Consider the following 22683-nt stretch of genomic DNA (forward strand, 5'->3'; position numbering starts at 1 on the left):
AAAAAAAAAAAAAAATCTGTGTCCTTTGGGCTCATACTTTCTGGTGCTGAAAATATGTAACCCACTTCAGAGGTTTGCACACTGAGGTCTTTCTGATCACCATGATTCAATTTGCATCACTTCCCAATTTTTTCTCCCCCTTGCCTGCTTATTAGGCACACCAGAGCACTTATCACTTAATGTCCTCAGTATTTTTATGGACCTATTTGAATTATTGTCTGTTTTTCTCAGAATGTAAGCTTCATGGAGACACAATTTTTGTCTTACCATGTCTAGCACTCAGGTAGGTAGGTACTCAGATATTTGCTGAATAAGTGACTATTAGTCAATCTGTGAAGCTTCCAGTTACTAGTTCTGTATTGTGTTAAGAACTCTGTACGCTAACTCATCTAAGAGCTATTATCTCCATTTCACTCACATAGAAACTGAAGTCAGAGGTGGAATAACTTGCCCCAAGAAGATAACTGGTGGAGCAAATTTGCAATTTAAAATGTATATAGCTCATTGCTATCCACTAAAGATGAAATATGTAATATATGTAGACATGTAAACCACATACATACATGATTTGAAAACTTTGTAATAACCTCATTAAGAAAATAAGGAGAACCGGGTGAAATTATTTTAAATATATTTTATATGATTCAGTATATACAAATATTATTTCAGCTTAAAAATTTATCTAAAATTACTTGTGAGGTATTTTGCATTTTTTTCAAATGGGATCTTTGGTATCCAGTGCGCATTTTATGCTCATAGTACTTATCCATTTGGACAAGCCACATTTCAAGGGCTCTGTGGCCCCATGTGGCTACTCGGCTGTAAGCCTGGGTCTAACTGACGAGCAGTCCTGTGGCCTTGCATCTTGCTGCCCAGTATTCACACTGCAACCCCCTCCCCTCCGGCTTGGGAGGACAGTAGTAATGTCTCCATATGTAGAGGCTGACTACTTACAAAGAGCTTAGTTTACATGCCTAGCTCCTTAGGTTATTATAGGAGTTTCAGGAGGTAAGTATGTCAGGTCCCAGTGCCTAACCAGTTAGCGTAGAAATTCTCCAGATCAGCGATCGCCAACCGGTGTTCATGGTCCCCTGGTGGTCTGTGAGGTCTGGAAGGTTGGCAGCTGCTGCTCTAGATGACGTACTAGTATGTAGAGCTTTTACTAGTAAATAGTTCATCCAGATTCACCAGGCTTCCAGGTGGCAGGGCTGGGAGTTGAATGCAGCTCCCAGCAGGCATGGGCTAGCCCTCCCACATGAAGGTTTGTATGTTTGGTCCCCTAAGCCCGTGCTTGGCCTTCTCACAGACTCTGTCAGAGACAGATTCGTTGTTGCCGATTTCAGCCTTTAATCTTTTTGACCCCTCCCATGTCCCCTCTTGTTTTGGACACTGTCCCTCCTTCCCTACTCAAACTCATTCTTCTTTCAGATTGGGATCCTTTTAAGACTTTCTTATTTCCCCAAATTCTCCTCCGGACGTTCCTGTCCTGTCGCTTGCACGATAAATAACTTAGAAAAAATTAATTTGTTGACTTGGTTGATTTGGTTATCTCAGGGCCAGTTAACTGGTTGACAATACAGAACTAGGCGAAGAAAGGATTTTCTCACCTGTGGCTGGTTTCTCGCTGTCCCAATGGAAGGGGCTAATTAGTCTCTTCTGGGGGGGGATGATAGGAAAACCCCACTGGCCCGTGGGTGGTAGGTGGGGCTCCCCCTGGCTGAGAGATGGGAGTTCCTGGGGCTGCTCCCATGCCAGGCTTGATGAAACTTTGTGGGTTGGAACCAAAGTCTGGTGTGAAGTTGACCCTGGAATGACAACTGGAAGAGAGTTTACGGTACAGTTTCTGCCAGGCAGTTTGATAAGTTAAGGTTATCCTCTTTATAGTTCTCTGGCATTAAATTTGTTTGAAGTGGTTTAAGTCATCTCTCTAGGGTTTTCCCCACCCTCCCCCCTCCCCCCTTTAATTGTAACGTCTTCACTGACTGCAGGTGTGTTCTGTGTGTTTTGTGTTTGGATGCTAGTTCTTTGGGTGGGTGTGGCAACGGCACTCAATTCAAACCGAATGAGTCTGCAGAATTGCTAGTGTTCCTCTCTGATTGAAAACTCGGTATTTGCATTTGTTCCCCCTGCTCTTCATGGGAGAGGCAGCAGCCTTTCACAAATAGAAGGGGTGCTTTTTGTTGGGGAGCTAGCCTTTATGTCTGGCTTTTACGTGTATCCATCATGAAATGTAATTGCATTGCCCTGGCCCAGGGGCTCGGTTTGCTGGAGCATTGCCCCATACACCAAAAGGTTGTGGGTTCGATTCCTGGTCAGGGAAGATTTGATCCTTGGTTGCAGGTTTGATCCTTGATTGGAGCTCATGTGAGAGGCAACATATGGATGTTTCTTGTCACATTGGTGTTTCCCTCTCTCCCTCTTTATTTTTTATTTTATTTTATTATTTTCTGGCTTTAAAAAATATATGTTTTATTGAGTTTTTACAGAGAGGAAGAGAGAGGGATAGAGAGTTAGAAACAACTATGAGAGAGAATTATCAATCAGTTGCCTCTTGCACACCTCCCACTGGGGATGTGCCCCACAACCAAGGTACATGCCCTTGACTGGAATTGTACCCGGGACCTTTCAGTCCACAAGCCAACGCTCTATCGACTGAGCCAACCCAGTTTCGGCGCTCTCTCCCTTTTTAAAATCAATGAAATTAGAAATCCGAGGAGGATTAATTAAAAAAAAAAAAGCAATTGCATGGCATTCTGGAAACAAATAACGGCAAACCATATGAATTGGGAAATCTGTCCATTCAGAATACGTGGGCTAGTTTACCTCGTCTAGTATTGGGCTCTTAAGATTTTGTGCTGATTGGTACTAAGCAACTTTTAAGGTGATTTTAAGAAGGCACAATGAGGACAAAGGAAGGAAAAAAGCTGAGTTGGATGAAATGAGTAGTACTTGCTTTAGCCATTCTCTGCAGCGCATCTTTTCTTGTGTTCATTCTCTTTAGTTTTCATGCTCACATCTAGGTCAGAAACCATCACATTCTCCACCATTAGAAATTCATTCCTTTTGAAATGTAAATATGAAACCAATTAACATGTTATCTCCTAATGGGTTATACTCTTTAGCACTGGATTTTTTTCTTTCAGCTATATTGAAGTCTGATTGACAAATGGAGTGGTAAGATATTTAAAGTGTGCAAATGATGATTTGATACATAAACATTTTTGCAGGATTCCTTCTAGCATTGACATATTTTATAAGCACTAGTTGAAACAGATGTGGGGTGGTAACCTGGTAGGGGTGTAGGGAAAGGAAAAATGAGTATTGAAGTTGGTGCAACAGCCAAAAAGAGAAATGATTTCTATTTCTATTTTCTTGATTGTACGGACTGGGGAAGGGAGTAGGGTTGACTGTTACTAATAAAAGAACTTATAGCTGTTACTCACCTACTCTCTATTCCATTTGCTAAGGATTATGAAAGAGAACAACATATTTTAACAATTGAGACAAGACTAAGATAGGACATAAACCTAAGGAAAGTGAAATCAGAATTAGCTAACTAATGGTACACTACAGATACAGGAGACCCATAATAAGAGGATGTATAAGATTTATTGGAAGGTGGATATTATAGAACAGTAATTCTCAATTCCCACTATGTATTATAATCAAAATAGAGGTCCAGTGCATGAAATTCGTGCCTTTACAAAATAACTGAGTGATTTTTATTCTACTTGTTTTGGGATGAAGGCTGGGCATTGGTATATTTGAGAGCACCAAGGGATAGTAGTGTGCAGCCAGAGTTGAGAATGGTTGGCCTAGACCATAAATTAAGCCTTACATAGGGAGTAATTCTTGAACTTTAGTGGAAATCAGATTCACTTAGGATGTTCATTGAACATAACAGTTTCCCGGTTTCCACTCAAATTCTGGAGTCTGATGCAGTATCGTGGGCTGTCCTTTCAGAAAACTATGGTAGGTGTAGGATGTTGAGTAATAAGATCAGTGGGCACTGAATGGGGTTAGACAGATTTCATGGAAATTGGGACATGAGCAAGTGTCTGAGTAGGATTCAGAAGAAAATGGGGTGAGAAAGTAGAAGGTATATTTGGGGCACTGATACAGTTGGTTTTGGGGAGGAGGGTAGAGGGCCTTCATTGCCACTTCATGGAGCATAGGATTTGAATTGTTGGGCTTGGAGAGATTTGAGGGTCTGAGCAAGCCAGGTAAGTAAACACATCCAGAGAATAAGAGCCCTTGACACTTTAGGAAGTGATTGCTATATGGGCGGTGACTTTTGTACTATTGCTTATCTCATTCCACATCAGCTTCCATGCATTAATGAAATAGTGACACTTGAACCCAGATCATCTAAATTTGGAATAAACTTAGCAAACATTTATTAAATATATTTTATATGATAGTTATGCTGGGGATATAGCCTATTTTGTAATAACATGCTAGAATGCTTTGTTGGCAACACATTTATATAAAAGTTACAGACTCACCAGTCCCATTAGACCAGGGTGAAAAAGCAATCATGACTTTCATATGTGCGCAGATTCTAATATCATGGTCAGGGCTCATTGGAAAAAAAATTTTTTTTAATCACCTGAGGATGTTTTTCCATTGATTTTTTTTTTTTAGAGAGAGTGAAAGAGAGAATGAAATATCGATGTGAGAGAAACATATCGGTTGGTTGCCTCCTGTACACACCCTGGCCAGGGCCCAAGCCAAGGAGGAGCCTGCAACTGAGGTATGTGCCTTTGACTGGAATTGAACCTGGGACCCTTTAGTCCACAGGCCAGCACTATCCACTGAGTCAACTAGGCCTGGAAATGTTTTAATCGGGATAATTTGCAATGGTTTGGATGATCTTGGGGATTTGGCAAATACAGTTGTTTTGTGTTGCACATATCAGGGTAATGCTAGGAGACTGGTTCATTGAGAGGCTTTAAAAAAATATAGTTTGGACCACGGAACTCTTTGAGTATCTAATGAAAGCAAGATCTGCCTTTCCACAAAAATGTACAGATACACGTAATCTTATAATTCTAGGCCTTTGGAAGTCAACTCATAACCCGTGTAAGTGTTTATGGATTCCAAGATAACCCTTAGAATAGACTGTGGAATAACTGATGCATGGCATTACATTTCAGGGAAGGAGAGTATACAGATCTTTTTCTGCTTCTTTAATTGTTAGCCACAGTTCATCATGACATAGGAGTAATTCAGCATCTACTAGTATTTAACAAATAGTTTTTGGATGAAGTTTGTGTAATCCATAACCAAATGTTTCCATTTCATCCCTATATAATAAAAGTGTAGTGTGCAAATTGTCCCCTTGACCGAGAGTTCGTCTGGGAGTTCGACCAGGTGTCAGGGCCAGCCAGGGAAGGGAGGAAGGCCCTTGCTGGTGGCAGCGGTGGTGGTGGTGGTGGGGGACCTGGGGAAACGAGGGAGGCTCCAGCTAGAGGCAGCAGCAGCAGGGGGTTGGGGGAAGGGAGGGAGTACCTGGCCGGCAGCTAACAGCCACTAGGGACCCTACCAGTGCACAGATTTCATGCACTGGGCCTCTAGTAGCGCTCAAATTAAATTACACATTAGAACAGGGATGGATGTGTGTGTGTCAATGTGCCACAGCCATTTTTACTCTTGACAGACTGTAGAGAAATGGGCGTGTCTATTATTATTAAGTCTTCTGAAGTCAAACACAAGATAGGATTTAATCCAACAATTCCCAGTGTGTTCTCTGGGAAGTGCTAGTGCTGACAGAAAGAAGCTCCATGAAAGCAGTATCTGAAGTCAAATCTTTCTGTAACTTTCAACATGTTCTGTCCTGCCTGGAAGACACACTGCACCAAAGAAACCTGTTTAGCTTTGTTTAAACTAACCGCTTCCTAACTCTGTTTAACCAGGAGCTCTCTTCTCAAAGTACTCTTTAACTTCTCAAAGGTAAATATTGGGAAACATGAATTTAGCTTACTGTAATAAAAGTTGCCTGAATGTGAAATATAAACGAAGCCATGTTGTGTGTGAGCTGAAGGATCCACATCCCCACCCCCTTATTTAAAAAATCCATTTGGAAAGATTTATGTAGGCACACTGTGCAAATCTATTGTCAGAATTTTGAAAACTATTGTGAAATCTGCCTATCCAGTACTTTTAAAAAAGAGCTATATTTGTTTTTATAAAGGAAGTCTGAGAATAAATCAAGAGGTTATTGAGAATCATGTTGAAAATACTATAAAAGAAAAAAAACTTTCTAGTTTTCTTTTTCTACCCTGTGACTTTGCTCAACTGGGGTCCTTTCCTCAGTATATACTGCAAATTTGAAAACAGTCATGATGTGGGTGGAGAATCTGGGAATATCATATTTGAATGATCAAGGGGATGGGTCTTAATGAATAGGACAGATAAATTAGAGCCAAAAGGAATAATATAAAGTCATGAAGGATATTATATATGAATATACTCAAGAATACCCTTTCCTCTCCAAAATGATATGTCTTAACATATGATAATTGTAGTATAACTAATGGATTATTTCTTCTTAATAACTTGGCTGATTCAGGTTTATTTGAAAATATGTATTTTTAATTAGACCACATTTAAACACTGAATAAATATCTGTCATTGACTGCCTAGTTCCCTAACTGCTGAATGTTCTGGAAAAGATAAAGGATATGACTTCTGCCCTTAAAAAGCTCATAAGTTTAGAGGATTTGCTTTCCTGATGCAATTTTCCTCTGGGTTGCATTTTTCCCTTCTGGGCCCTCTCTCCTCCGTATCTCTCCTGCCCCCAACCCCAGCCACTATTTTTGTAGCCTAATTTCAGGTAGAATGGAGTACGGAGCTTAACACAGCAATACTCACATTGCCTTATTACACTGTAAAGCACTTCTTGATAAGAATACGCATGGAGTTCTGGGGTTTGGAAACATTGCGAACCTATTGCCACATAACCCCAAAGAATCCACTAGTAGCATCGATTTGAAGACTTGTTAGTGACTTACTTGGCAACTCCTTATTGCCATGATAGCAGTCTCCCTAGGGATGAAAAAGCCATGCAAGCTTTGAATTCAATTAATGTTACTTAACTAAAGTTTTCTCAGGCACAAGAGACTTAAGTATATTCTCAAAACTGTCCATTCTGAAAATCTCTGCCAAGTTTTCAACTTTTTGTTGCTTGTTTTAAGTAAAAATGGATTTAAGTAAGCTGTAGAAACTGAATGTACTTAATGTCAAGCCTTGTGTTATTGAAAGTTTTCATTTAAATACGTAAGTACTGCCCTAACCGGTTTGGTTCAGTGGATAGAGCATCAGCCTGCGGACTGAAGGGTCCCAGGTTTGATTCCTGTCAAGGACATGCACCTTGGTTGCGGGCACATCCTCAGTAAGGTTTGTGCAGGAGGCAGCTGACGATGTTTCTCATCAATGTTTCTAGCTCCATATTTCTTTCCCTTTCTCTCTGTTAAAAAAAAAAAAAAATCAATAAAATATATTTAAAAACGTAAGTACTTAAAAATGGGGAAATAAATTATGCAGTGGCAGCCATTAGTGCTCTCAAGAACTGGATAAGAGGTAAGGTCCTACTAATCTGTTTCAATGATTATGTATTTTCTCACCATGTAGAGTAGTTCTGGACTTTAGGGAAATAACTTTTCAGTAAATGTTCTTGAGGAAGAAGGGAAAAAAATGAAAGTTATCTATCGTGTCCCACGATTTCAAATTTAAGGTAAACGCCTAATTAGAAAATAAGCATGTCTAAAGTTTATAGGCATCTATGTTATTATATGTTCTTGTTAGTCATAGTACAAACATTGAAAGTAAACCATGCATCAAGACTGTTTCAAGTATGTGCCATAGTGCTTCTTTTTATATAGTAAATTCCCTATTAGTTGACCTTCTGTTACCCATTATGTTAACAGGTTCTTTCTCCTGCAAAGATTAATATTGAACAATGATTACCCTCTGGATATCATCACAATTAAATTATAGTCAGTATACCTTTCCCTCAAATTTGGGGTATTGACAAGTCATACTGCCTTGGCCCATGTGGACCAATTAGTTGGAGCATCGTCTTGCCCTACACCAAAAGACTAGGGGCTTGTTTCCTCTATTGGTCTGCGGACTGAAAGGTCCTGGGTTCAATTCCAGTCAAGGGCATATACCTTGGTTGCGGGCACATCCCCAGTAGGAGGTGTGGAAGAGGCAGGTGATCGATGATTCTCTCTCATTGATGTTTCTAACTCTATCCCTCTCTCTTCCTCTCTGTAAAAAAATCAATAAAATATATTTAAAAAATATATATATTAAAAAAAAAAAGACTGGGGGATTGTTTCCTGGTCAAGACACATACCTAGATTGTGGGTTTGGCCCCAGGTTGGAGCGGGGACAGGAGGCAACCCACCGAAATTTCTCTCTCACATCGATGTTTCTCTCTGTCTCTGAAAACCAAAATATTAAAAAAGATCAATAAACACATCCTCAGGTAAGGATTACAGAAAAGTCATCGTGCTTTTGTGCAAATGCTGCAGTAACAACATAAAAGGCTGAGGAGAGAGGAAGAAAACTATTGTAAAGTTGTCATCTTTGATCACCTAAGAGATGGAATGTGTGTTTGTACATCAGCCCTTCCTCTGTCTTTGCTCCAACTTCCTTACGTCAAGTCATTATCAGGTCTCGCCTGCACCATCTCATTACCTATGTGAGTGGGGCGTCTCCCTCAATTTTGAACTAAACTGCAATCCATAGGATTGTTACTGGAGAAAAACGAACCTCGTCTCTCCTGGTTGCTGCTGGGAGTTGAGTCCTTGTGATATCCTGAGGAAAGGAATTTTAGGAGACTCTTCAGGGAGAATGACTGATTTTTCATTTGGGTGGAATTACACCCTGGGTTTCCAAAGTCACATTTTTCTTAGTCTAGTCACAGAAGTGTAGCTGGGGTTTTAATAGAACTAAAATCAGAGCCGGTGCCTAGACTTTCCTTTCCATGTTGGAGTCGGGGTCTAGTTCAGTAGCAGGCTAGCTGCGGTCTGTCGGTCCATTGTGTGGGGTGTCTGCACAGCTGTGGGCCATGTCGGTGAAAGGAAGGAAGCAGGAGTTAATGTGCTAAGAGTGAGAACTTACTTGTTTAGGGGATTATATATTCCCAAATGTTCATATCCTTGCAGTGGCCACTCCCATTTGGCCAATGATCTTTGTTCCCAGGTGTGACTGACAGTAAGCACCTTCCCTATGTTATCCCAGTTTTACCGAGCATGTGTCTTATTTTCCCATTGTTGGGTCCCTACCCCAGTGTTTTGCAGGGGACATGCCTATAATGTTTGGACTTCCCTTTGCTCCTTTACTATTATTAATAACTAGCTAATTACAATGGTCTCAGAATCACTGGTACAGTAGTACTTGTCTTCAAAGCACGTAGGAATTATACTCCTATCACCCTGTATTATGGCTTTGTCTTGGTGTCTTACATTCAGTTGACAGTCATGTGCAGTAATTAAAGAGTAGCCACTATTTATTGAGCATTTACTTTGTGTCAGGCTAAGTACTCAATTTGGGAAGAGTAGTTTGTATTTTGACCTGTATTCAAATTTCAGCTCTGCCACCTACTTGCTGTGTGGCCTTGTTCAAATTACTTAACCTCTCTGAGCCTCAGTATCTTGTTCTTTATAGCAGTTCTACTACTTGGTTAGGGCTGCCATAGCAAAGTACTACAGACTGGGTGGCTGAAACAACTAAATTTATTTTCTCTTCTGGAAACTAGAAGTTCAAGATGGAGGTGTTGGCAGAGTGTCCTCTGAGATCTCTCTTTTTTGGCTTATAGATGACTGCCCTATCCCTGTGTCTCCATATGGTCATCCTCTGGGCATGTATCTCTGTCCTAGTTTCTCTTTTTATAAGGATACCAGTCATGTTTGATTAGGGCCCACCCTAATGACCTCATTTTAACTTAATTACATTTGTAAAGATCCTATCTCCCAATGTGGTCATATTCTGAAGACCTGAGAGTTAAGACTTCAAGATGAAAATTTCAGGACAATTCAGCTCATAATAGCTATGAAAGCAATATGTAATCAAATGTTATTGTTGTGAGGATTAAATGAAATAAGATAGCCTGGCACAAGTTTAGTGCCTAGTCAGTGTTAAACTTTTCCTTACTGGAGGTGGGATAGAATCTAGTTTTTAGATTTCCCTCAAGTATAAACAATGATCATTAGTAGAATAATATTTTGAATATCTGGGTGTGATTTTTGTTGTTGTTGTTAATCTTCACCAAAGGATATTTTTCTATTGATTTTTAGAGAGAGAGGAAGGTAAGGAGTAAGGAGGGTAGAGAAAGAGAGAGAGAAAGGAACATCAATGTGAGAGAGACACCTTGATTGGTTGCCTCCCATAAGGTCAGGCATTGAATCTGCAACCCAGGCATGTACCCTTGACTGGGAATCGAACCTAGACCCTTTGGTTTGGTCTGGTGCTCCATCCACTGAACAACACCGGCCAGGGCAATTGTTTTTTTTTTTGTTTGTTTGTTTTTGTTTTTAATTTTCACATGATTCTCATTCTCTTTTACCTTTACTCATGCAATGGAATGAGTGGCTTGCTTCAAGGCTACTTGTGGTCTCTCCTAGGAAATTCTCTCTGCTTCTGCTCCCTACCCACCCGGTGTCATCATCTCCTCTTTTAACCTAAACTGGGCTTGTCTTTCCAGTTGCTAGGAATGTCAGAAATCTCTCCAGAGAATAGCCCTGGACCTTGATTCCCTCTCTGCCAGGGTTCTTTCAGTTTTCCTTTCAGCGTTAGTGTGTATCTGGTAGATGACACTCTTCAAATGCCAGGGTTTGTGGTTTTTAGGCCTAGTCTACTCCTGCCTCGGCATATATTCTTTGCCTACCATATTTCCCAACATGGACTGGAGATTTAGGGCAGGCAGGGCAGGCTAGGTGAATGAGGAATTAACACAAAAGAAAAATGGGCCGAGGCTTGGAATGACTTTTCGTTTTAGTTCGGACCTGTACCACGTGGCCTGAGTTGTAATTCCTCTGAGAACGGTCTCTGGAAGGTTAATGTTGGACGGGCCTTAGCAAGCGTTTGCCATCCAGGGAATTCCAAACGAGCACACACACAGCCTAAAATCCTAGGGTGTAAATGGTCACAAAACCATTTCCCTTGTTTACTTCTAGGGGAAAATATGTATTTTATGAGCTTTTCCAGACGTTTTCTTTCTTCACTCTGAGCAGTTTCCTACAGTGTTTTCTAGAGTTGAGAAGGGTGGCTAAATGTAGTTTTCCCAACTGGACCTCGGTTTCCTGAAAGCTATTCTTGGTGTGGGGGATGAGTGCAGCTGTTCATATCTCCCAGTAGTTCAGTTTGAGTCACTGGGTGGGCGGAACTGATTAGAATTCCAAAAGCAATACATACAGGCAGTTAGGCAGAACGACTAGAACTTATTAGGAGAGATTTTTTTTTGACAGAACTCCTACATTCTGGACTTTGGTGGTTAAAAGAATACTTTATGGACAAAGTATCTGAATGTATGTCTTCTACATTTTGCTTTAGTTTCCCTTTTTGGGTGAGTTGCAGGGATACTTTTTTCTTATATTAAGAAACTTAAAATATGTTGTCTAGACAGCCCTCTTTGAAAATAGTTAAAATAACATTTTCCTTCCCAAACTATGTTTATTTATTGTGGGTATGACCTTATTTTCATGAAGGTTCATATGTGTGTACAACACAATTATCATTTTTTTTCCTTTTAAATACTTTCCGAAACTTTATAGTAATTCTGCCCAAGTTTGACACTTGCTGTGTCCCATACATCTGTGGGAAGAGGAGTTGTATTTATTGATGGAAAGCGGCTTTTAAGTTGGCTAACATCAACATCTCCTGGAATGTTTCCCAGCCTAAGGGGGGCAGTGCCAGGCTTCATATTTTAAAATTCCAGCTGCCCAGCGACAGCTTGGGAAGCAGTGTTTATGTTTTAGAGTTTATCTTAGATGTCAGATCCATACGTAGGCTTGAGTGTTTCATTCGGAGCTAAGACATACGCTGACATTGGAATGTTTTCTAGTGTGGTTTCCTGGGTTGCCGTGATGTCACTGGGAAGCCTTTAAAAATTCCTGTGGGGTACACCAGGCAGGAGGATTCTAGGTCCTCCACCTCAGGTCTTAAAAACGGGTCAGCACGGTAATCACCTGGACAGCTCTGACACAGGCATACTTCAGAGTACCTGAAGCCCCTTGGTAGGTGGTTTCCTTTCCTCAGCCGTTCAGGGGTTGGTGAATTGCAGAGCATAGCCCGCAGCAGGTCTCAGAAGCCGTTTGTGAAGCCAGTTGTGAAGCTGGAGAACCTGAGCGCCTGGCTGGTTCACACCTGTTTGTGCCATCCCAGCTATGCGACCGTGGGCAGTCACCTACCTCTCTGTGCCCCAGTTTCTCAGCTGTAGAGTGGGCATACTAGTATTCAGAGGGTTATTGGGAGAACTGAACGTGTTAATATATGGAAGGCACTTAGGATAGTCCCTGGCACATCGCCATGTACTAGTATAAGGGTTGAATGTCATTATCATCTTAGTACATACTCAATTCCCATATTTGACCCTGGTCTGACCAGATTGATGTCCAGCTCCATTTGTTTTCCATTCCTGAGTCATTTTGTTACCAGAAAGGGCACTGGGCCCAGGCCACTTGGTATGCAGGAAAGATTTCACAACAGGAGTCCAGGTGATTTTTGAGAGTATGTTTCTTAAAAGCTGGGGACAGTGAAATAAGGAAGCACTTAGGATAGAAGGAGCAACAGGAAGAGAGCCTAGTCTGGGTGAGAAGTCAGAGACAAGGGGGCCTTGGAGACAGGGTCAGGGAGTTAGCCAGGGTTAAGCCGCCATTGCCCATTTCTTCCCCGGGCTGCAAGTCTCGTGGGGCCCCTTAGTGTTTAGGAAATGCACTCCTGTGGGGGAAGAAGAGGAGGAAAGGAAAGGCTTGGGCACTCTCCTGGTGGGGAGAAGGCCTGCTGGCTCCCTATTCTCCAAGGCCTTAAAGGCTGGGAGTTTATGGGAGGTCTTAGGGGAAAATATCAATGGAATAGTCATCTGCTTTTCCAGGTGTGCTTTTTCAGGGTCGTGGTCTCCACTGATTGGTCAAGGCCAAGGCAGGGGTCTAAATCACATGACCAGAGCTATTCCAGGGGAGGAAAAGCTACCCTGGGGTGGTCTGGCAACCATTTAGCTCATTGCTAGGCATCTGGGGTTTTCCACCCCAGTGACCTGTAAATTGCTGGGCCAGCTTGTTTAGTTACTTCTCTCAGTTTCCCTATTCCACTTGCCAAGGAATTTTCCTAGCTTCTTACTAACCTGCCTCAATTTTTCCTGGGTTGTCCAGCTGAAATCTGAGACCCCTGACTAGGTGAACATCAACCCTCATTCTCAGTGCAATCTTGGTGGCTGAATGTGTTTCTGTAGGCATCTGATGTTGTGTGACATGTCTGGTTTGTGGTACAAGAGTGTGCATCTGGAGAACTGACCTGGGTTTGAGGCTTATGAGGGTGACTTTGAGATAGAATTTTTAAACATCTGTTTCTCCATATTTTCTCCATTCTATAATAGGATTTTTAAAAATTACCTTTTAAGGCTCAGTCTCTTTGTTTCTTGTGACTTTATTGTGTGCGTTGGGGACCCCAGGGAATCTGAGAGCTTGCTTTTGTGTGCTGTGGAAGGCTGTATAACATGCACTAACGCTCTCACCTAGCCACTGTGGGTGATTTGTTTGTTTTCCCTGGGCCTTACCTGAAGAGGCAGATATAAAAGAAACCTCTTGGCATTTACCAGGTCCCAGCAGGACTCTGAGCTGATATTGACAGCTTTTGCTCTGTCTTCTCCGTGGTAATACTTAACCGCAGTCCATTGCCCCTTAATGGTGAGGGGGACAAAGTCTTGGTACCCCCAAACATGCCTTTAGGGATATTGTTTGTAATCTGTTTATTAAGAAACAAAGACCCAGAAAGAACCTTTGACACTCCCCCTTCCTCCCTTTTTACCTGTCTAAAGGAATTCACTTGGAAATTATATTAGCATCAAAATATAAAATAAACGTGCAGGCTAAGAGAAATCTAACAAAGCTTGTTTATTAGCTTTTCCTCTTTTTAAAAAAATTTTTAAAAAAAATATGTTTTTATTGACTTTAGAGAGAGAGGAAGAGAGAAAGAGAAACATCTGTATTTCTCTGTGGCCCATTGTTTCTGGGTGGCCCAGCAAGAATTTGTTACCATGTAGTGGTTCTTTTTCCCAACTACCTGTAAACTGCCCACTTTTCCTTTGGAATCCCAGGCCCTTACCCCTCTTCTCCTGTATCCAAAATGGCATCTAATCCTCAACTGCCCTATGCTCCAGGATTTCATATTTTTTGGAACCCCCAGATGTGCATCCATAATACACCATGGACATTTTCTCCTGTTAATCTGTCTCATGTTAATCTGACCAACCAGAAGGATTTAGAAAGATAGATGGGAAAATTCTTTTTTTGTGCCCCCTGCAAATGGTCCTCATGCATGGAGTCCAGGTGAAATGCTTATGTCCCTCCTGCTGGCCTGTTGTTCCCTGCCATTTACGGCTTCACCTCTGTCTCAGGCGGACGCGGATGCCTCTGCGAGGGCTATGCTGTGCAGCTGGGGGGTGGCGGGGGACAGCAGCGCCTGTTGTTTGGAGGCTGGCCTCAGGGACCGCGAAGGCTGAGCCCTTTTCTCAGAGCCTCATCCACGTGGTAGTGGAAACATGTTCTCCTGGGATCGGAAGAGGCTTATTGTGATGTGGCCTGGTGGAGAAGGGTGGTCATTCTGATTACCTTTGGATTTTGTCTCCTCCTGTTTCGCCCAGAAGGCAGTGTAGGAAGATGGAAGGATCCCAGTGTCTGCGGTCAGGCTGACCTGGGTTTGAGTCCTGGCTCTGCTGCTCACTGTATTACAGCAAATGAGTAACTCACACTGAGCCCTGGTTTCCTGCTCTGGGGCCCGGGGCTTCTAATTCCTCATGTTTTGTGGCGTAAAACATGTTTGTCCAGCACACCTGGATAGCGGCAGATGAGGACGATGATAACATTCACCTTGATCGGGCTCACGATGTACCAGGTTTTGTCCTATGATGCATGTGATCCTCACCACAACTTCTTCGTTTCCTACACTAGGACCCTGAGGCACAGAGGTGGAGCGTGCTGAACACAGGGGCCCTGAAGCACAGATCTGGGTCCAGACACTCAAACGTTTGCTTCTGCAGTTATCCAGATGTATAATTTTTAATAATGATTTTCAAGACTTCTGATAATGTAAAATATATCTACTGCTAAATTCTCAGTCTCTGCATATGAGTTCCCTGGCTGGTCCATTTACCTTCTGCAGGCGGCCTACCTGTGGGGAATGGAGCAGCTTCAGGCTACGAATGAGAAAACTGTCCTTTTGCAGATGTTCCGGATGACGTTTAATGGTTGCTGTGGTTCAGTGGGAAGCATATTTCTCCCCTCGGTGACCGCCGGTGCCTCCACAGAGAGCAAGCAGGCTAAGCAGCATGGTTTTATAACTTTTTGGATAAATGTGTGAAAAGGAATGTCTCCAAACCCTTTCGGTTTCTTCCTCTCTTCCTTTTCTTTCTTTTTGGCTTAATCCTAGTTGACCTAGCTCTGCTGCTGCTGCTGTTGAGGGAAGGTTGTGTCCGGAGCAGCTGTTCTGGTCATGGGTGCCTTCGGGAGCCCAGCACTGGGGCTTCCCAGCAGAGCAGAGATAGTTTTATCTATTGTGAGGCTCAGGTGACATAACGTGGCTCAATTGTACCCTGCTAAGACTTCGGGGACTTTTGCCAGGGCCTGGTGGGAGCTTCCGGGGAGGTTCTCTGCTCTGGGAAGGCATGCCTTCCCTCCCCAGCAGCCAGCAGTCACATGGAGGCTTGCGGGTAGGTGTCTGGCTGCATCATCACCGACCGGTCCAGGAAAACGTTGGCAGCAGAAAGGACTGTGTGTGACATGCTGTTGTCATGGCCCGTTTTCTTCTTTTGGACCTAAGTTCGTATTCATGTTAAACTGTTTTAAGATGGATGTGCCAGATTTGAGTTTCAACTCCATGTCTGTTGTCCGTTCACCATTAGGAAACTGGGATTTCTTTCTTTGCCAATGGGACGAAGGTCCGTGTGGCTGGATAGAATTGTCTGGGATGTTTTTGTCCAACTTGACCTCTTGTTGAACCTAAGGCTTGGAGATGTAACCTTCCTGTCAGGCAGATCTATGAATCACACTGCGTGGATGGACTTCAAGGGTGATTCATGTGCCTGTCTTTTCCAACTGTGTTTTCACTCTGCCTCTGGTAGGGACACTTTGCTTCTTGAAATAGCGATATGAATGTGGAGGCATTGGCATGCACTCTGGGTATCACACATGAAGTTATACAGGGTGGGGCAAAAATAGGTTTACAGTTGATTCTATGGAAAATAAAACAATGATTAATAACCTAGAAGCCCAGTGCACAAATTTGTGCATAGGTGGGGTCTGGCTTGGTAGGAAGTTGGCCCAGCAGGCTCACCCTGATCAGGGCCTGGAGGTTGACTGGCCCTTCTCCTCCCCACAATCAGGCTGGTTTGCTGGCCGCAGTGTGCGTCATAATGACCGGTCATTCCAGTGTCTGGTCGCTGGCTTTTTACTAGGTGTACTGGGTTAATAATAGTAGATTTTGTAATAAAAGAAAACACAGTAATTTCAAGAGAAACATCAAAAGTGCTTTATTTAAAGTAGTGTCCATCGCTAGCTACACATTTCCCCATCTTTCAGGTAATTTGTGGATACTGTCCCAATAGAACTTTTCTTGTTTTGAGGCAAACTATTCGGAGACCCAATTTTCCACTTCTTTGTATGTTTTGAAGTGCTGCTCAGAAAGTGCATGTGCCATTGATCAGAACAAGTCCTAATCTGAAAGAGCAAGGTCTGGTGAATATCAGCAGGTGAGTTAATACTTCCCAGGCAAGATCTTTTAACATGTCTTTAACTGATTTTGAAGTGTGTGATGGTGCGTCATCATGAAGCAAAATTACTTTGCATGTCTTCTGGAACATTCTGGTCATTTCACGATCAAAGGGTGGTTCAATTTGATTATTTGTTGTCGCAAATAATGATTAGTATTAATGGTTTCACCTGGTTTTTAGAAGCTCATAATACACCACACCTTCCTGATCTCACCAAATGCAGAGCATTTTCTTCTTTCCGAAGTGATTTGGCCTTGCAGTTGATGTTGATGGTTTTCTTGGATCAACCCATCATTTTGTGTGTTTGTATTCTCAAAATAAATTCACTTTTCATTGCCAGGCACAATTTGAGGCAAAAAAGACTTTCGTGCCATTGAAGCAACATTTTATTGATGACTTTTTGGTTTTCCATTTGTCTTTCATTGAGTTGATGTGGCACCCATTTTCTTACTTTAAAATGTTTCCCATTGCTTGTAAATGATCAGAAATTGTTTGCTGAGCAACGTTTAATCTTCCTGCAAGTTGTTTTTGAGCTTGACACGCATCTTTATCCAATAATGGTTGTAATTGTTGGTCTTCAAACTTTTTCAGTTGACCTTGACATCTTGGTCTTTCACATAGAAATCATCACTTTTAAAGCATTTAAACCAGCATTCACAGGTGTCTTGAGATGGAGCATGTTCACCTTCAAAATAAAGTAACGGATTAAAACTTCCCGCAAATGCTTTTTTTTTTTTTTTTTTTTTTTTTTTTTTTGCATGAAATTCAACATTTTTAAACGTAAAAATATCTATGATGTTAACACCTTCAGTAAAGTTGAGACGTATGTAGTTTTGAAGCTTGTTGTCAATACAATAAAATAGCATATATATATATATAAAATCACATGTACATCAACATATGTGTAACTCCATCCATTGAAAAAAAATCTTCATTATTAACCGGTACACCTAATATATACACAGAGTAATATAAGAACAAACTATGTTTTGTGTACTTTCAAACCTACTTTGCTCCATTCTGTACCTCAGGCCCACCACAAGGGCTGTGCTTTAAATGACCTAAGTTTCTGAACTGGATTCTGTTTCCTGTAGGGGGGAAGGCATCTTGAGAAATTGAAACTCTAAAACTAGAAAGGGGGTTTGCCAGTGTGCGTTACCTTTCATCATAATTTATGCACGTTACTGAACTAGATAATGGGGCGTCAAAATAAGGCCTGCTTCCTGTCTTCAAGTTGCTTACAGCTCTGGGTGGAGATAAGCGAGGTGGAAACTATGTAGTTTTGTAACACAAGATCCTGTTAGAAACGTCTGTTAACCTTAATGCTGGCACCGAGAGGAACAAAATGATTTGAAATAGATGGACCTGCCTCCTCTGAGCCTGGCTTACATATATCTTTTTAGTGTGATTTTTATTTTATTTCATTTTATTTTATTTTATTTTATTTTATTTTATTTTATTTTATTTTATTTTATTTTATTTTATTATTTTATTTTATTTTTTACTTAGAGAAGTGGGTGTTGTCTGACATATGACAGGAAATGGTGTCTTTTTGTCTTTCACACCACCTGGTATCATGCAACTGGAATTGCGGAAAAAATGAGGTATGTCTTATTTACAATGGGTCATGACATCCTGAGACCTGCCGTGACCTGGGCTGCTTTCTCAGACCTGCTGGAAGGTGGAGCTGCCTGACAGGTGCACAGAGCACCAAGATGGTCCTCAAAAACCAGATTACGGTAGTTTGTTTTGTCTCTGGACCTTCCTCAGCCCTTTCACCCTGTCTCAGCTGGGTTAAAACCCTGGAGCAGATAAGAGACATTTGTAGTAAGCACGCCATTGCTCTCCCCCACTCTCCCCAAGGAACCACTCTCAGGGATGTTTTCCTACCTCAGTGTGGCCTCAGAATCTTTCTTAACACATGGTTCCTGGCTGTCACTACTCTGCTTATTTGTTCTGTTGTATCAATGAGTGTTGAGGGAGTGGTCCAGAGAATAAGCTCTGTTGGAGTTCATCTGACGACAAGAACACATTAGAGTGATCTGTAAAGGTTTAAGGATGAAGGAAGGATTGGATATCTGTGCTTTGAAGGTGGGTAGGACTGAGACAGGTGGGGGCAGGAAGCTGGCCTTTGAATAAGGGAACAGAAAAGGAAAATACCAGCCTTGATCTGGGGACGGGGACACTGGTTTGAGAGATCTAGAGGTTTCTGTGGGGCAGGTGGTTTTCAGTTTCAGTGTACCAGTCAGCTGCTGGGCCCCGTTCCTAGAATTTCTGTTCTAGAAGGTCTGCCTTGGGGCCCTATCATTTGCATTTCTAACACGGTCCCAGTGGCATTGATGCTACTGGTCCGAGGGCTGTCCTTGGAAATTGCTGTGTAGGGGCACGTGTCAGAGACTGCTGGAGTCACCTCAGGGTGGAGGTGGTGCAGGGGCAGCTGTGCTCCCCAGCTCCAAGGGTCCCTGTTCCCACGTGTGCTCCGTTCAAGCAGCAGCCTCCCTGTGGCCTGGAGTCCCAGCCTAAGGAGCTGGCACTTGATTCCGGTGTTGAGAAGCAAGGGAAGAATTGCACCAGGATCATATTATTGGCATCTCCTTTCGGTTAATGCTGTAGCAGAGGGAAAGGTGGCCAGGTATGGGGAGATAAGTCCCATGTCTGGGTTATTTCAGGTGTGAATTTTGGAGAAGGATCTGGAAGGTATGAAAGAGGATAAATACAGAGATGACCTAGCCTTCCCTTCAGCTTGGGAGCCTGGAAAATGGTGCTCACACGGACAAAAAGGGGAAATTAGCAGGGACTGCTTTTGGGGAAACTCCTCAGTTATTTTTTTAATAAGCTGAATTTAAAGTGTTTATCTTTTTTCTTCTTTTTTTTTTTTTTTCCTCCAAAGGGTACTGTTGTCTAGCCTGTTTTCTAACTGAAGGGTTTACATAATTTTCCATGCCTTCCAAATCGCTTATGTCTTTAACGTCTAAGCTTTTCACGAGTCTAAACATGCAGTCACTTGTCTCCCAGAATAATTTCCTCTTATCCTGAATTTTAAATGGAAGAATATTGTTTAAAAATATCTCTTAGCCCTTCCACTGTAATTACCTCTAGACTTTTACACTCGTGTAGTCTTGCCTAAGTCTAACTGAAATAGTAGTGTTAAAAACACAGGTGTCTTATAACAATATAACCCTAACTATAGTGGGCTGCAGTACCTTTAATTTTTTTTGGTAAGTTACCAGTTTCTAATCATTTTATCACAAATTGGCATATAGTTCAATTTTCCCTCATTTTTCAAAGTAATACATGCTCATTGCAGAAAATTTGGAATATAAATCGATAATAAAAGTAAGAATTAACTGGGAACTACCATAAATTATGACTCTATAACATTTTCACTCATTTCACTCTCTTTCCATGTCGGGCTCAGGCTCCTTATGCCAGTGTGTGGACTTGGGTGACCGGTTTCCCCCCCCCCCCAACCTCTCCTGTACCCCAGAATTTGGCTATAGTCCATATTTTGCATGGGGCCAGGTTACTGGGAGTGACAGTAGCCACTCTCTGCTCTGTGAGAATGAAATGAAGTGTCAACATTGATAAGAGAGGAGTGTGGTAGACAGGGCCGGAAGTGGAGAGGGCAGTGTCTATAGTTGTGAAGAGAGGCGAGGAGACAGACCAGCTCTGTTGTGGGGTTCTCCTTGCCTGACCCAGGGAGACGGAGTGAGAAGGGGAAGTTTCTTGCCTGTCATGCAGAGAGAAGGAAACATTTGAGGTTAGTGACAGGTCAGCACGCCTCATCCTGTGGACGGCCCCAGCAGGGCAGCAGCCATGGGTGGGGCAGCCCAGAAGACAGAAAAGGCAAGCAGTGACAGAGCTGAAGGCCTGGCTGGTGAGCAGGTGCCCGGAGGGCTGTTGCCAGAGTGGCATCCCACGTGGGGGTGTTCACTGAGGAAGGGAGGGCTAAGGAAAAACGTGGCACCTGGAGCCTAGAGAGTCAGAGGCACAGAGAGCAGCCTGGCTGTGTGTGGGGCAAAGACCTTTCCCCTCCACTGCTCACCTCAGGGAACTCCGGAGAAAGAGAGAAAAAAAGAAAGAGGAAGGGCTCATACCTTGCGTTTGGCAGTAGGAGCCATTGACCCTACAGATTTAGGGAATAACTGTGAGTGACTATACTTAGAACCCCAAAACTATTGGGGGAATAGGTGTGGCGACCACTTATTTATTCTATTGACAAAAATGAGGAACTTAATATTTACATTAGAACTCACCTGGCAAGCCAGAAGGTAGCATCACCTACATTTTGGGGCTGTTCAGGTTACATATATAAGTGGAAAAACACCTAAAGAACTGTGTTTATTAGTATGTCTTAGGTCTGAACTGCCATCCGAAAGCCTTAAACTGTTTCCAAACTTTAACTTTGTTCTTCTACCTTAAGAGAAAGGATAATAGTCTTATTGTGCTAGGACTATTTTGCTATACTAAGTGTTTTATCAAGAATATTGTTAATGGCTAATTGTGTTCCATCTCATAAATGTACCATCCTATATAATAAAAGCCTAGGTGGTATCACACCCTCGCAATGCCCTTGTGCGACATGGTTGTAAGATGGCCCCCACAAGATGGCCATGCGCACAGTGGAGGTGGGGGCCTTGTGACAGCTCTGTGCGGTGAGGCCTGGGGGTCCCGTGGCTCTGCATGGAGCCCAGGAGGCCAGTCCCAGCTGAGGAGGCAGGTTACAGCAGGGGATGGAAGTTGTAGGCAATCAGGCCTGCAGGGGAGGGCATTGGGGGTGATTGGGCCAGCAGGGGAGCAGATAGGCATCAATCAGGCCAGCAGGGGAGTGGTTAGGGGGCGATGAGGCAGGCAGGCAAAAGTAATTAGGTGTAATCAGGCAGGCAAGCAGGCAGGAGAGAGGTTAGGAGCCAGCGGTCCTGGATTATGAAAGGGATGTCCAGATTGGAGAGGGTGCAGGCCGGGTTGAGGGAAACCACTCCCCTTTCTCCCTCCTCCCCCCCCCTCCCCCCCAATTTTGTGCTGGGGGCCTCTAATACTTTTGTTAATTGCATAATGTTACCAATCGAAGTAACTTTCCAGTTCTTTGCTACTATGAATGGCAACAAAATAAACAGATCATTGTGTATAACTCCGTATTTCCAGAGAAGTAAAATTCTTAGAAATAGAATAACTGGGTCAGATTTCATAATTCTTGATAGGTATTGCCAAATTCTAGGCATTTATTTTAAATGTGGACACCTAAATTGAAAAAAAATGACACAGTTGAGCCGTTTTGATTTGGAAATATGGTGAAATAAATGTTTTATGAAGGCACTAAACAGTTTTTGTCACTTGGTATTTCTCTTGTGACTTTGGATTTACAAAGGAAGTGATATGAGGAAGGAACAACATGCACGAAGAAACCATTTTTACTGCTAATGCAGTACTTTTCACATCGCCATGGAGTGGCTGTCCTACAGAGAGACTGTCATACACTCAGTTCAGCTGCGATGGGCGTGGGCACAGAAGTATTTGGCTATGACAGTCCTTATGTTTTCATTGCCGGTTTGCACAATAGGGTGGAAAGATCAACTTTTGGGGCGTGTTTAGTGTGTGTAGTTTTCATGAGGAGTGAGATTTCTTATGTCTGATGGCAGTTGAATAACAGAATGGAGTGCCAATAGCATTTTCCGCATGGCATCTGCATTTGA

The 22683-nt window shown here is 42.5% G+C and overlaps 1 protein-coding gene across 4 annotated transcripts in view; it reads left to right on the plus strand.

Annotated features, from left to right (window-relative positions):
• The window catches only part of ARHGAP10 (Rho GTPase activating protein 10), a 237501-nt gene that overhangs the window by 22390 nt on the left and 192428 nt on the right, over positions 1-22683 (plus strand). The gene's annotated exons all lie outside the window — the stretch shown is intronic.

Source organism: Pipistrellus kuhlii, unplaced genomic scaffold (genome assembly GCF_014108245.1).
Source record: "Pipistrellus kuhlii isolate mPipKuh1 unplaced genomic scaffold, mPipKuh1.p scaffold_m20_p_8, whole genome shotgun sequence".
NCBI classification, from domain to species: Eukaryota; Metazoa; Chordata; class Mammalia; order Chiroptera; family Vespertilionidae; genus Pipistrellus; species Pipistrellus kuhlii.